This window comes from Spermophilus citellus (assembly GCF_964194105.1).
Source record: "Spermophilus citellus genome assembly, chromosome: 18".
Taxonomy (NCBI): domain Eukaryota; kingdom Metazoa; phylum Chordata; class Mammalia; order Rodentia; family Sciuridae; genus Spermophilus; species Spermophilus citellus.
This window is the reverse complement of record NC_138200.1, coordinates 57424221-57437647: the sequence shown is the minus strand read 5'-3', so window position 1 is coordinate 57437647 and position 13427 is coordinate 57424221. Positions and strand designations below refer to the sequence as shown.

The 13427-nt window shown below is 43.3% G+C and overlaps 1 protein-coding gene across 3 annotated transcripts in view; it reads left to right on the top strand.

Annotated features, from left to right (window-relative positions):
* Window positions 1-13427, top strand: part of IL34 (interleukin 34) — a 61993-nt gene that overhangs the window by 36678 nt on the left and 11888 nt on the right. Inside the window, exon 1 of one of the 3 annotated variants that reach the window (XM_081275537.1) lies at window positions 12477-12494. The exons of the other annotated variants lie outside the window; for them this stretch is intronic. The gene's annotated coding sequence lies outside the window, so the exon portion shown is untranslated. Of the gene's footprint in view, window positions 1-12476; window positions 12495-13427 lie in introns of those variants that run through there. 3 annotated transcript variants of the gene reach the window in all.

The window sequence follows — 13427 nt, the reverse complement described above, 5'->3', positions numbered from 1 at the left end:
AGCAGGTGGACAGCCAGATTTTACAGGCTGAACTCGGAAGGAAGCCAAAGAAGCTGCATTTGACAGGTTAGAGTGAAAAGAATCTAGTTAGAGGTTAATTGGTGGTGTCTGATTGGAAAAGTGTCTAGGTGGAAGTTAGTTGGCGGTTTCTGGTTGGAAAAGTCTCTAGTTTTGCTTTGTCCTTGACATTGCACTGTAGTTTTTTTTTTAAACTTTTTAAGTTGTAGATGGATATAATAGCTTTATTTTTATGTGGTGCTGAGGCTCTAATCCAGTGCCTCACACGTGAGAAACAAGTGCTCTACCACTGAGCTACAACCTGAGCCCCTTCACTGTTGTTTGCTTATGTAGGATCCTAAAGCTCTAGCTGCAGGGCCTAAGGTCTCTGAATTAAACACATTAAAAAAAGACATATTCTACATGTGAAATCTCTCCACTTTCTTCAACAGAAGAATTGTAAGGGGGAAGAATGGAATGGAGGGGAAAACCTCAAACTAAAAGAGACATCAGTGTTTTAAATGAATACAGCCAAAAAAATAAACTTAATGTCCTGGCAGTGCAGTTGGTTAACAAAACCACCCAGAAACTCCAAAGGGAGGGTGGGATCATTGTCAGGATGGTGGTGATTACTTCTAGGGGTAGCTGGGATTGGGATGGGGCACATGGTGAACTTCTGGGATGGTTGGCCAGATTCTGTTTTTCAACTGGGTCGTAGATAGAAGATGTGATTATCTTATAATGTTCCACTGTATATTTGCTCTATGTCTTCTGTATATATTTAAAAAAATTTTAGTTGTCAATGGATCTGTATTTTATTTATTTATATGTGGTGCTGAGAATTGAACCCAGTGCCTCATACATGCTAGACAAGCACACTGCCACTGAGCTACAACCTCAGCCCATATCTTTAAATAGTTTTCTTAAAAGTAAGGTGCAAAAGAATATGTGTAGTATGTTCCCTTTGGGGAGCAAAAAGAGAGGAAATAGGAAAATTATGCTTTTAAGTAATGCAAGGATAAGCCAAAAGCTGACCAAAATGGTAATCTGTCAGGAAAGGGTGAAGTGGGGCAAAGAAGGAGAGATTGGAGGCTAGACCTTTCTGATAGACTATTGGTATTTGTCACTTTGGAATGATGTAATTGTTTTATGTAACTGAAACCACAAATATATTTAAATACCTAAAAATCAAAAATAAATTGAAACACATGGTCTTTCTGACTGTACATTTCTAGTGGAATAGATCCTAAGATAAAAGAATCACAGAGAAATCTTAAATTACATAGACTGTTTTATTGGTGCTACTATTTTCAGATAGATAGATAGATAGATAGATAGATAGATAGATAGATAAAACATAGTTATCTTGTGTCACTAGGAAGCAAGATTTTCACTACAAAAAATGCCAATAATGAGTTGAAGAAGTTAAAAACTTTATAATGCTAAATGATTTATTTATGAATTAATTACATATTTTTATCTTTCTTTAAAAATTGAATTTCCACTGGGCACAGTGATACACACACTGTAATCCAGCTATTTGGGAGACAGAGGCAGGAGGATTATAAGTTGAAAGCAATTGTGAGACCCTGTCACAAAATAAAAATAAAAAAGGACGAGGGATGTAGTTCAGTGGAGAGTTTCCTTGGTTCAATCCCTAGCTCCAAAAATAAAAAAAAAATAATATAAATTCCTATGTCTTTTTACCTGAAAGGCCTAGAAACAATGGCAGCCCTGTAGTAATGAGCACCCTGGTGCCCAGGCTGCAGTATCTAAGTCTCATTTATCTCTAGAAATGGTCCTTGAAAAAGTATCTGATGCCAAGTCTGAGACTGAAAATGTATAAGATGAGCCTGGAAACTTCTGTAAGGCCCCAAAGAAAAGAAACTGTTGAAAACTACTGGAGTCATGCCAATAGGGCAGAAACCTGGCAGAAGGAGTTCTCATTAGCCTACTCAATAATTTGAATATCAAAAAGAAGAATAAATAGACACTTTAGAAAATAGCTTGGAAATTTCTTATTATCTCCAGCTATCTTACCTAATAACTCACTCTTAGGTATTTACCCAAGAAAAAGAAAACCAAATGTTCCCAGACCAGCGTATTAGCCCATTTTCCATTATTATAACAAAATACCTGATGCTGGGTTATGTATAAAGACACAGGTTATTTTACTCAAATACACCAGGTTCAAGGGCCTGGTGCTGGTGTCTGCTGGGCTCTGGGGAGGACCTCACTGTAGATGGCATAATGAGAGCAGGCTCATGTGAGGAAGGGAGAAGTCACATGGCAGTAGAGGATGCCAGAGAGCAGGGAGGGGTCCCTCTTGCTCTTTTCCAACAATCCTCTCTCCAGGGACCAAAGTGGGACCTCATGAGAATTGCATAAACTTCCAAGGGTAGCACCCCCTTGACCTAGTTACCTTCACTAGGCTCCACTACTTAAAGGTTCCACTATCTCCCAGTTTTGCCACACCGAGGACCAAGCTTCCAACACATGAGCCAGCACCGAAACTCAAATCATATCCAAACCCTAGCAACCTGTATGCAAATGCACGTGGCAGCTTCATTCATAAAAAACCTGAGAGTAGCTCTAATGTCGTCCATCAACAGATGAATGGCAACATGCTATATACTTCCATTTATATACTATTCTGAAAAAAGTCAAACTCTAGGGGCAGTGGGAAGTGAAGAAGGGGACTGGCTGCAGAGGGGCACAAGGGAACTTCTGGGGGTGACAGAGATGTTTTATACCTTGAAGGGGGTATTGGTGTATTGTTTGTTGAAATGTGTCCAACCGTGTGCTCAGAGGGTGAGCTTTACTGTGCGTCCATTCTACCTTGAACTTGAAAAGCCTCACTTAAAAATAACTTCAATAGATTGAAATATATATAAACAAACAATTAATGAAGGAACAATGCATGAACAACACAGTTTCTATCCAGACCAGAAAGTTCATGATCCATCAACATAACCACCTTCACTCTGGGATCAAACAAATCCTTCACTCTGGGAAGGCAACATTACCTAAGGCAGAAATTTGGGGAAAACTAGCCAACAGGTACAAGACCAGGCTGATGTTATCTGTGCATTTGGATTCAGAACCTATGTGGGTGTTGCAAGACAACTCACTTTGGTAGGATTTATGATTCCTTAGATTATGGAAGGGAAGATGAACCCACACATAGATTCACAAGTCATGGCCTGTGAGAAGAAGACTTTAAGAAAACAGTGAATGGAACATCCAAATGGAACCAAGAGTCAGTGGGACTGCAAAGACCCATGCTGAGGAAGGCAAAGAGAAGTAAAATTTCAGCAGTGATTTCTTCCCCCTAGTACCGGAATTGAATTCAGGGATGCTCTATCACTGAGCTACAGCTACAGCCCTTTTAATTTTTTATTTATTTCTTTATAATTTTGAGACAGGGTCTCACCGGGTTCTGAAGCCGGCTGTGAACTTGTGATCCTCCTGCCTCAGCCTCCTGAGTTGCTGGGATCACAGGCTGCACCACCATGCCCGGCTTCTGCAGTGATTCATCTGTGGATTTTTCACGAGATGATTAACAAGCTGTAAAACATTTTTAAATGATGCTAAAAAATCATTATCTCTGGAGGGAACAACTCATTCTGAAAACTGGAAGAGGGAATGAATCAAGCTCTGTCCTGGTATTTTGTGTGTGTGTGTGTGTATGTGTGTGTGTGTGTGTGTGTGTGTGTGTGTGCAGGCTAAGCTTGAAGATAAGAAAATAGACAAGAAGGGAAAGTTCTACTTTCTAGAAGAATCACGGTAATAAATGTAGACGGAAAGAGAATCAGGAGTTACCATCTAATGAAATACTGGGTCAAGGTTTTAATCATCAGTGTCGATGAAAGATAAAAATTGTGGGAGATTTATAATGGATAAGATAAGAGAAAAAGAGACATTGGTTCAATAAGGGGGACAAGCAGACACTATGTACCTCTTGCTGTGACCAGAGGGAGTACTCAACACCTATAAAAATTATGCTTGAGTCCAAAGATGCCTCTTAATCTAAGTATTAAAAATAGAGATTTTTTTTAACCAATGGACTTTTAAAAAATAATTTTATTTTATTTATCTATTTTTATGTGGTGCTGAAGATCGAACCTAGGGCCTTGCACGTGCAAGACGAATGCTCTACCGCTGAGCCATAACCCCAGCCCCCCAAAATAGAGATTTTAAAACCTTGAGAGAGGCAGGTGTGGTGGCACACACCTGTAATCCCAGCCACTCAGGAGGCTGAGGCAGAAAGATAGAAAGTTCGAGGCCAGCTGAGCAACTCAGTGAGACCCTGTCTCAAAATAAAAAATAGAAAGGCCTGGGAATGTTGCTCAGTGGTAAATGGGTCCAATCTCCAGTATTAAAAAAAAAAAAAAGTAAGTGACATTCCAAGGATGCATTCAGCCAAATTCAGAACGTGGGAAAAGTGATCCAGTTTCTTCAACACATGCACGGGAGGAAAAAAGAAGAAGTCAATTGTTATGGGCTTATAAGGTCTTAGGAGTTCAAAACCTGCTACAAAGCTATAGAAATCAAGACAGTGTGGTACTGGCATAAGAATAGACATATAGATCAAGGGGTGGAGATGAGAGTTTAGAAATAAATCCTTGAGCTTACGGTCAACTGATTTTAACAAGAGAGCAAGGAACTTTCTTTTTTTTTTTAATATTTATTTTTTAGTTCTCGGCAGACACAACATCCTTGTTGGTATGTGGTGCTGAGGATCGAACCCGGGCCGCACGCATGCCAGGCGAGCGCGCTACCGCTTGAGCCACATCCCCAGCCCCAAGAGCAAGGAACTTTCAATGGGAGAAACTTATGGTCTTTAAAAAAAATGGTGTTGGGACAACTGAATAGACAAATTCATGAGTGAGGTTGATGTCTTTCATCACACCGTATGTAAAAATTAGCTCAAAATGGATCAAAGACCTAAATGTAAGAGATAAACCTGTAAAACTCTTAAAATAAAACCAAGATGTAAATCTTCATTACCTTGGATTAGGCAATGATTTCTTAGATATGACACCAAAAGCACAAACAATCAAAAAAAAAAAAAAAAAAGAAAAGAAAAAAGAAAGATTAATTGGACCTCAAAGTTAAGAGGGGGGAAAAAAAAGTGTCACCGGGCTGGGTACCATGCCAGATGTCTGCAATCCCAGCTACTCCAGAGTCCGAGGCAGGAGGGTCACAAGTTCAAGGTCAGAGTCAGCAACTTAGCAAGACCTTGTCTCAAAATAAAAAATAAAAAGAACTTTGAAAAGCAGGCTGGCAGCTCCTCAAAGATCTAAACAGTTAGCAGATGACCTAACAATTCTATTTCTAGGTGTACAGTCATTCCCTTTATCTGAAATTTTCCTTCTTGTGATTTTAGTTACCTGTGGTCAACCTTGGTCCAAAAAAATTAAATCGAAAATTCCAGAGGTAAATAATTTGTAAGTTTTAAATTGCACGCTAAACTGGGTAGCATGACGAAACCTCCCGTCATCCTGCTCCATCCCACCTGAGATGTCAGTCATTCCTTTGTCCGGTGTTCCCACATTGTATACACCACCTTCCCCTGCATTAATTAGTAGTATCTTGATGATCAGTTTGACTATTGTGGTCTGGCAGGGCCTGTGTTTAAATGACCCTTATTTCACCTATTAAGGCCCCCAAACACAAGAGTAATGATCCTGGCTACTTGAATAGGCTGAAGAGAGACTGTAAAGTGCTTCCTTTCAGTGAAAATGTGAAGTTCTCTACTTAATAAGAAAAGAAAAGCAGGCCAGGGTGGTGCACACCTGTAATCCCAGCAGATCCAGAGGTTGAGGCAGGAGAATCACAGTTCAAAGCCAGCCTCAGCAGAAGCGAGGTGCTAAGCAACTCAGTGAGACCCTGTCTCTAAATAAAATACAAAATAGGCCTGGGGATGTGGCTCAGTGGTTGAGTGTGCCTGAGTTCAATCCCTGGTACCCTCCCCTCCAAAAAAAAAAATAATAATACTATGACAAGGGTGTTAAGATCTACAGTAGGGCTGGGGTTGTGGCTCAGAGGTAGAGTGTTCGCCTACCATGCGTGAGGCACTGGGTTCGATCCTCAGCATCACATAAAAATAAAATAAAGATATATGGGGGAAAGACACAGTGTATATAGGGCTTGGTGGCAGGAACAGTGTGAGACATCTTCTGGGGATCCTGGATCATATCCCCTGAGGATATGAGGGAACTACTATACCCAAGAGAAGACATGAAGAGATGTCCACACAAAAGCTTATACATGAATATTCTCAGCAGTATTTTCCATAATAGTCAAAAAGCAGAAACAACCCAATGCCCACCAACTGATGAATGTAAAAGAAAATGTGTATATTTATACAATGGAGTATTATTTGGCAATAAAAAAGAAATGGAGTACAGGTTGAGCATCCCTAATCGGAAAATTCCAAATCCAAAATGTTTTGAAATCTGAAACTTTTTTTTTTTTTTGGTACTGGCGATTAAACCCACAGGTGCTTTACCACTGAGCTACATCCCCAGGCATTTTTATTTTTTATTTTGAGATAGGGTCTTGCTAAATTACTCAGAATCTCACAAGTTGCTAAGTCTGGCCTCAAATTTGGCAATCCTCCTGCCTTATCTACTGAGTTGCTGGGATTACAGGATTACAGGCTTGTGCCACTGTACCAACTACAATCTGAAACTCTTTGAGTGCTAATAAGTGGAAAATACCACACTACACAGTGTGTGATGAGTTGTAGTCAAATCCCTAACTTCCTCCCCAAATTTCCATCTCCAGGTAACACCTCTTCAGATGATGGGCTTCGGCATATGAATTTTGGAGGGACACAACCTTTTAGTCCATAGCCCGCTACTGATGAGTGGACTCTGACATCATTATGCTAAGTGGAAGGAGCTAGTAAACAAGGTCCACGTAGTGTGCAATTCCATTTATGTGAAATGTCTAGAGCAGGAATATCCAATGACACAGAAAGAATATTAGTGGTTGCCAGGGGCTTGGGGGAGGGGAATGGGGAGCGATTACTGATGACTTTTTTATTTTTGGAGTGATAAAAATGTTCTGAAATTAGGTAAGTGTGATTGTTGCACTATATGAGTGCACACACACAAAAAAAGCAAAAATATTGAACTGAACACTTTAAAGTGGTGAGTCTTATGGCATGCAAATTCTATCTTTAAACAAAAGAAAGGAACAAAAGACATAAGGGATACATCTGTTCAGTGCACTGTATGGACCACCCTGTGGGTGCAAACCAAGGAACTAAAAAAAGACATTTAAAAAAATAGGGAAAATTGAATATGGATTTTGTATTGAATTATACTAAGCAGTTATTAATTTGGTGGGGCACAATAATTACATTGTGTCTATATTTATTTAAAATTATTAAAATCCTTACATATTAGTGAGTGCTTTAAAATAGTCCAAGAAAAAGAAAAAAAAGGAGGGATGTGGGTAAAACTGAAATAACAGGTATTGATAATTTTGGAAGCTGAGTCATGACTATATGGACGTCCATTATACTAGTCTATCTTGTTGGGTTTGTTTGACAAAATTTCCATAAAAACAAGTTGCAAAAAAATAAAAAATGCCAGAGCAAATAAGAAGTCTTGATTAGTCCTAAATTCTAGAAAGTTCATCTCCTACAGAAGATTCTGAACTGTGTGTTAGGACAATTTCAGGATACCTTTGTCCCCAAAGGCCTCCTGACCTAGAACTGAGCTTCATTCTAAGAAGACAAGCCTCTGAACTCCCACAAGATGCTTTGGGTTGGGATTGATCAGGCCTTTTACCGAACATTCTGCAGAGATGACACACCTTCATGCTGTATCAGTCAACGTTTTCTGCATTAAAAACCAGCCCCCAACTTAGTGGCTTAAAATAATAGTGGTTTATTTCTCACAATTCTGTGGGTTGACTGACTCTGGGATGACTTGGCTGTGGCCAGCTGGTCTAAGATGGCCTCACTCAAATGTCTGGGACCTCAGTAGGGTCTCCTTTAGGAGGCTACCTGGATTATTTACACAATACAAAGCCTTCCCCGCGGAAAGAGGAGTCAAACTCTCTCTATCCCATTGGTCAAAGTAAGTCACATGGAGGCATAGAAATTTGTTTGCAGATTGGACTTGTACTGAATAGGAGCCAGAGTCTGACCCAGGCCACTTCTCAGAATGCGACTGACATCTTATGTGTGGTTGGGAGTAGGTCTTGTGCTAAATCTTATGCCCCGGAGTTGAAATCTTATTTCCACTGGTAGAACAGGGGTGGTGCTTAAAATATTATTCAGAAATATGAAATTAACTAATGAAATTAATTATGGCATGCAAATTCTATCTTTAAACAAAAGAAAGGAACAAAAGACATAAGGGACCCTGGGCTAATGAAATCAACTGGAATTAATGGTTCCTATGTCTGTTTTTCTCTCCCTTTTCCTGAGGCCTAAACGCAGTCCTATTTTCCTGCCTTCCCTCCTGTCTAGAACATATGTGACTCACTCCTTGTGATGACTTCCTGTGCCTCCCACATTCTAATGGGGGCACGGTTTGATTCATTGACGGAGATAGATGGGGAGACTTGGAGGCCCTGTGCCCTGGGGCCAGCTCCCACCCCCACCAGATCTCCATTTGCTCATCTCTAGAATGTGGGGCTGTTTGGAATGACTTGGAGGCCCTTTTGGCCCTGTCCTACTTAGAGGAAAGTAGTCAGACTGGGCAAGTGACTCAATACTCTGTCCCCTAGGACTCTTAGGCCAGGGCTGGCCTCTTTGAGAGAAGAATGTTCTGGGTGGGTGTAATAGATTAGTTGTGGGCAGAGCCCAAGTCCAGCCTGGACCAGCAGAGCCCAGCCTGGGTCAGCTAAGTTCCAGCCAACCTATAGTTCATGAAAAAAAAAAAATGGTTTTCTGCCTCTTTATTTTGGAGTGATGTGTCCCACAGCCGATAGAATGGGTACTTGGGGTCTCTCGCTGGCTGTGTGTCCTCTTCTCTTCTGGGTTGGGGACCAGGCTTTAGAGTTAAACTCACAACTCCAAATGGGGTTCCACTGCTCCCTCTCTGGGGGTGGTCTTGGTTCTCAGGCAGGGGACAGAAGAACCAAAGCAGGTAGCTATGGAAAGAAGGGGCAATGATGTCCCAAGGTGAACAGGTCCTTGAGGCCCAACATGGCTGGACATTGCAACATAGGTCCAGCACAGAAATTCACTGTTTTAAATTTGGTTGAAAAAAAATTTAAATCCAAGTTATGTCTGCACCTGAATTAAAGAAGAAATAGCTGGGCCCAGTGGCTCATGCCTGTAGCCCTAGTGACTTGGGAGGCTGAAGCAGGAGGATCGTAAGTTTGACGCCAGCCTGAGCAATTGAGCAAGTCCCTAAGCAACTTAGTGAGATCCTGTCTCAAAATAAAATTTAAAATAAATAAATAAAGGACTGGGGATTCAGCTCAGTGGTAAAGCACCTCTAGGTTCAAGCCTCAGTATCAATCAAACAAATAAAAACAAACAATCAAAAAAATAATCCCCCCAAGCAAAAGAATAAAATAGTTCAGTGTGATATTATAAACAACAGCCGGCCTCTTTCTGCTTCCAGACACAGGGAACTTTTAAAAATATCTATCTATCTATCTATCTATCTATCTATCTATCTATCTATCTATCATCTATCTATCTATCATCATTATCTATCAACCATCTATCCTTTTTCTAGAAAGCAGTCTTTCGCCACTGCTTCTTCATCTGAGCCCTTATCTGTTGACTTTCTGCCATGGAAGATTTAGTTCTTGTCACCCTTCCTTCCCCACATACCTTCCCTCTCTCTGACCCCGGCCCTCCCAGGGTCCTTAATAAGTGGGAAAAATGAATATTCACTTTGTACTTGCTTCTGCAACTTTGAAAATGCTCGTCATGGCTGAACTATGAAGAATACTATGTCCTCATTTACTTTCTAGCACAACTTTTCCCTGCATGAGCTTCTGAATGATGCTACAGGCCCCAGGGGTAGAGTGGGGTGGGGTAGGAGAGGCGCAGTGTTTCCAAACTCCTCACCCACTCCCCTCCCCACCCCAGAGAGAGAGAGAGAGAGAGAGAGAGAGAGAGAGAGAGAGAGAGAGAGAGAGACATACAGACAGACACGGAAGGAGGGACGGAGGGAGAGAGAGAGTAAGAAAAAGAGACAGAGAGACCAAGGGCAGGCTTGGCCCCTCCCAGATGTGGGGAAGGCCACAGTCAAGCTCCCAGGCCCTTGGTTAGGCCTAATTTGCCAGAGAGGAGCCCCAAGCCATTGGGCCGTACCTGTTCCAGCCTCTCCCAGCGGCCTAGGTTCCCGCTGTGCCCCTCAGCCTGGGTCTGGCTTCTGTCATTCGTAACTCCTACTTGGCGGCCTCATTGGGCTCTCCCACTCGCCCCCTCCATGTCCGGGGGCACAGGGGTGGGACCACAGATGATGCTCAGGCTCAGGACTTGATACAGCTGTGCCATGAAGCTGACCATGGCTCCATTTCTCATTTGCTTGATTTCTCAGCCAGGACACAGGCAGAGTTCCACGTTGGAGCCTTTCTGATGGGGAGTCTGCCCAAAGAGTTTGCGGGACAAGGACAGGGCAAAGATCCTGATAGTGGTGTGTGCCTGGATGTGGGGAAGTCTGGGCTCTGAGACCCACCGTCCTGGGCACAGCAAAGCTGAGGGGTGCTCAGAGGTGATGAGCGGCCCAGGCCCCTGAGTGGCACTCGGGTTGCCGGTGTTCTGAAGGGCCGTGGTGCACGACTTGAAACGACAGGTAGGCCTAAGAGAGACAGACACGGCCATCCACACAGAAACCTGCAGGGCTCTTATTCCCTGTCACCCAAAACTGCCCTTCCATGGAGGGGAAGCAAACAGTGATCCAGTTACACAATGTACAAACTGCTCAGCAAGGAAAAAGGAGATTTCTCTTTTTTTATATGTATTTTAAAATACATACATTTTTATAACTTTTTTTATTCATTTATTTTTTTTTCACGTGGTGCTGGAATCGAACTCAGTGCCTCACCTGTGCTAGGCAAGCGCTCTACCACTGAGCTACAACCCTAGCCTCATTTTATAATAATATTTTTTAGTCATCAATGGATCTTTATTTTTTAAATTTATATGTAATGCTGAGAATTGAACTCAGTGCCTCACACATGTTAGGCAAGCACAAGTGGTAGCCCTGAGCCACCACCCCAGCCCCCCAAAAGAGGATTTCTAATGCGGGTAACAACATGGCAGCCAGGCGCGGTGGCACACACCTGTATAATCCCAGTGATTTGGGAGGCTGAGGCAGGAGGATCTCAAATTCAAAGCCAGTCTCAGCAACTTAGTGAGGCCCTAAGCAACTCAGCAAGACCCTGTCTCCAAAATAAAGGGCTGGGGATGTGGCTTAGTGGTTAAGCGCCCTTGGGCTCAATGCCTGGTACCAAAAAACAATGACAAAAACATGGAGAACCCCAAGTGCAGCATGCCACAAGAGAGAAGTGACATGCAGAAGGTCGCACCCCAGAATTGTAACTGTGTGACATTCTGTGGGAAAAGTGCTTGCAGGAAACAAATGGGTCCCTGCCGAGTGCTGAGGTGGGAGGGCTCCCTGCAGGACAGTGGGAGGGGCTTCTGCAGGAACAGAAGTGTTTTCTACTTTGTGACTGTGGTGGTGATAAACTTTTAGCCGGGTGCATGGTGCAGGCCTATAATCCCAGCTACACAGAAGGCCGAGGCAGGAGGATTGAAAGTGTAAGGCTGGACTGGGCAACTTAGTGAGGCCCTGTCTCAAAATAAAAAAGAAAAAGGGCTGGGGGTGTAGCTCAGCATAGGGCGCTTGCCTAGAATGTGTGAGACCCTGGGTTCAGTCCCTAGCACTGCGTACGCGCTCTCGTTTTCTCTCTCTCTCTCTCTCTCTCTGACTCATACACTAAAAAAAGGCAAATTTTACGGATGACAGTCATACCTCCATAAACCTGGAAAAATGTCAACTGAAAGTCTAGTTGGCAGGGACACTGTGATAGCAGGGAAATCACCAGGGTGAGGTGGAGGGGAGAGATGGGTGGAGGGTCCTTGCTCTACAAAAGGACGGTCCTCCCAGTTGGACATACCCAGGGAGGACAGCGATCCACAAGGGCAAGGGCTGGCTCTTTGTTTTCTTTGGTTTGTTTCTTCAGGGCTGGGGATCAACCCCAGGGCCTGGTGCCTGCTAGGCCAGGGCTTCCTGCTGAGCCCAGCCCCAGCCCAGGGCCAGCATTTCTGGTCCATGCTCTAGATGCCAAAGTAGAGAAGACCCCCGAATCATACCACCTTTCCCCCCAAACCCTCACCCTGTGGCCCTTTCCCCTGACCAGAGGGGGAACAGGGAAGAACATGGGGATGGAATAGAACCTGCTCAGAGACTGAATTGCAGAGCCAGCCCAGCTACTGGGCACCTCAGCCTCATCTACAACATGGAGACCCAGACCATGTCTTACGGAGCCCAGTGAGGGACGGACAGGTAACTCTATGAGAATGCTGTGGGTGTTGAGTTCTGAGAATGACTACCAGTGGGCCAGGTTTGAATTCCTGTCACTTTTTACAGGCTGTGTGGCCTTGGGGAAATGCCCTAACCTTTCTGGACCTCAATTTCCTCATTGGTAAAATAAGATTTTTATGGTTTCATTAAGTGGTGTTGAAGATTTGATGAAAAATGTCGTTAGCTCTGGGTCTAGCACACACACACTGAGTTCTCAAGAAGAGAGCTCTAGGGCTCTGGTGTTAGCATAGGGACGCCAAATCTAGTTACACACACACCACACCACATATATATGACTTCCAATTAATTTGAAATTGCAATTGCTGATAGATAGTGAATACTTTTTGTGTGTGTGTGTGGGGGGGTTTGGTATCAGGGATTGAACCCAAGGGCGCTTAACTACTAAGTCACATCCCCAGCCCTTTTTATTATTTTTATTTTGAGACAAAGTCTTGCTAAGTTGCTTACAGCCTCCCTAAGTTGCTGAGGCTGGCTTCAAACTTGGCAATTCTCCTGCTCCATCCTCCGGGAGTTTCTGGGATCACAGGTGTGAGCCACCACACCCGGCTAACAATGAATACTTTTTAACACAAGTATGTCCCAGGCAATATTTGGGACATACTTATGCTAAAAAATCATGCCTGACACAATCAGACTGGGATAAGTATTTGCTTATCTGACATTCAGATTTAACTGGACAATCGTATTTTGCCGGGCAGGGGGAGGAGAAGGGAGTGATATAGGAGGGGCTCGTTCAGAAGGTGAGGAGGGTGATTGAGCCATGTGTTCTTCAGCCTCCCCTGCAGCCGGGTCACCCCCAGCTTCACCAGGAGTCTCACCTCCTCCTCCGGGCAGCCCCCTCTCCTGGGTGCCGGCCCACACTGCCCATGCATTCCGAGGTCTGCTTTTGTTCCT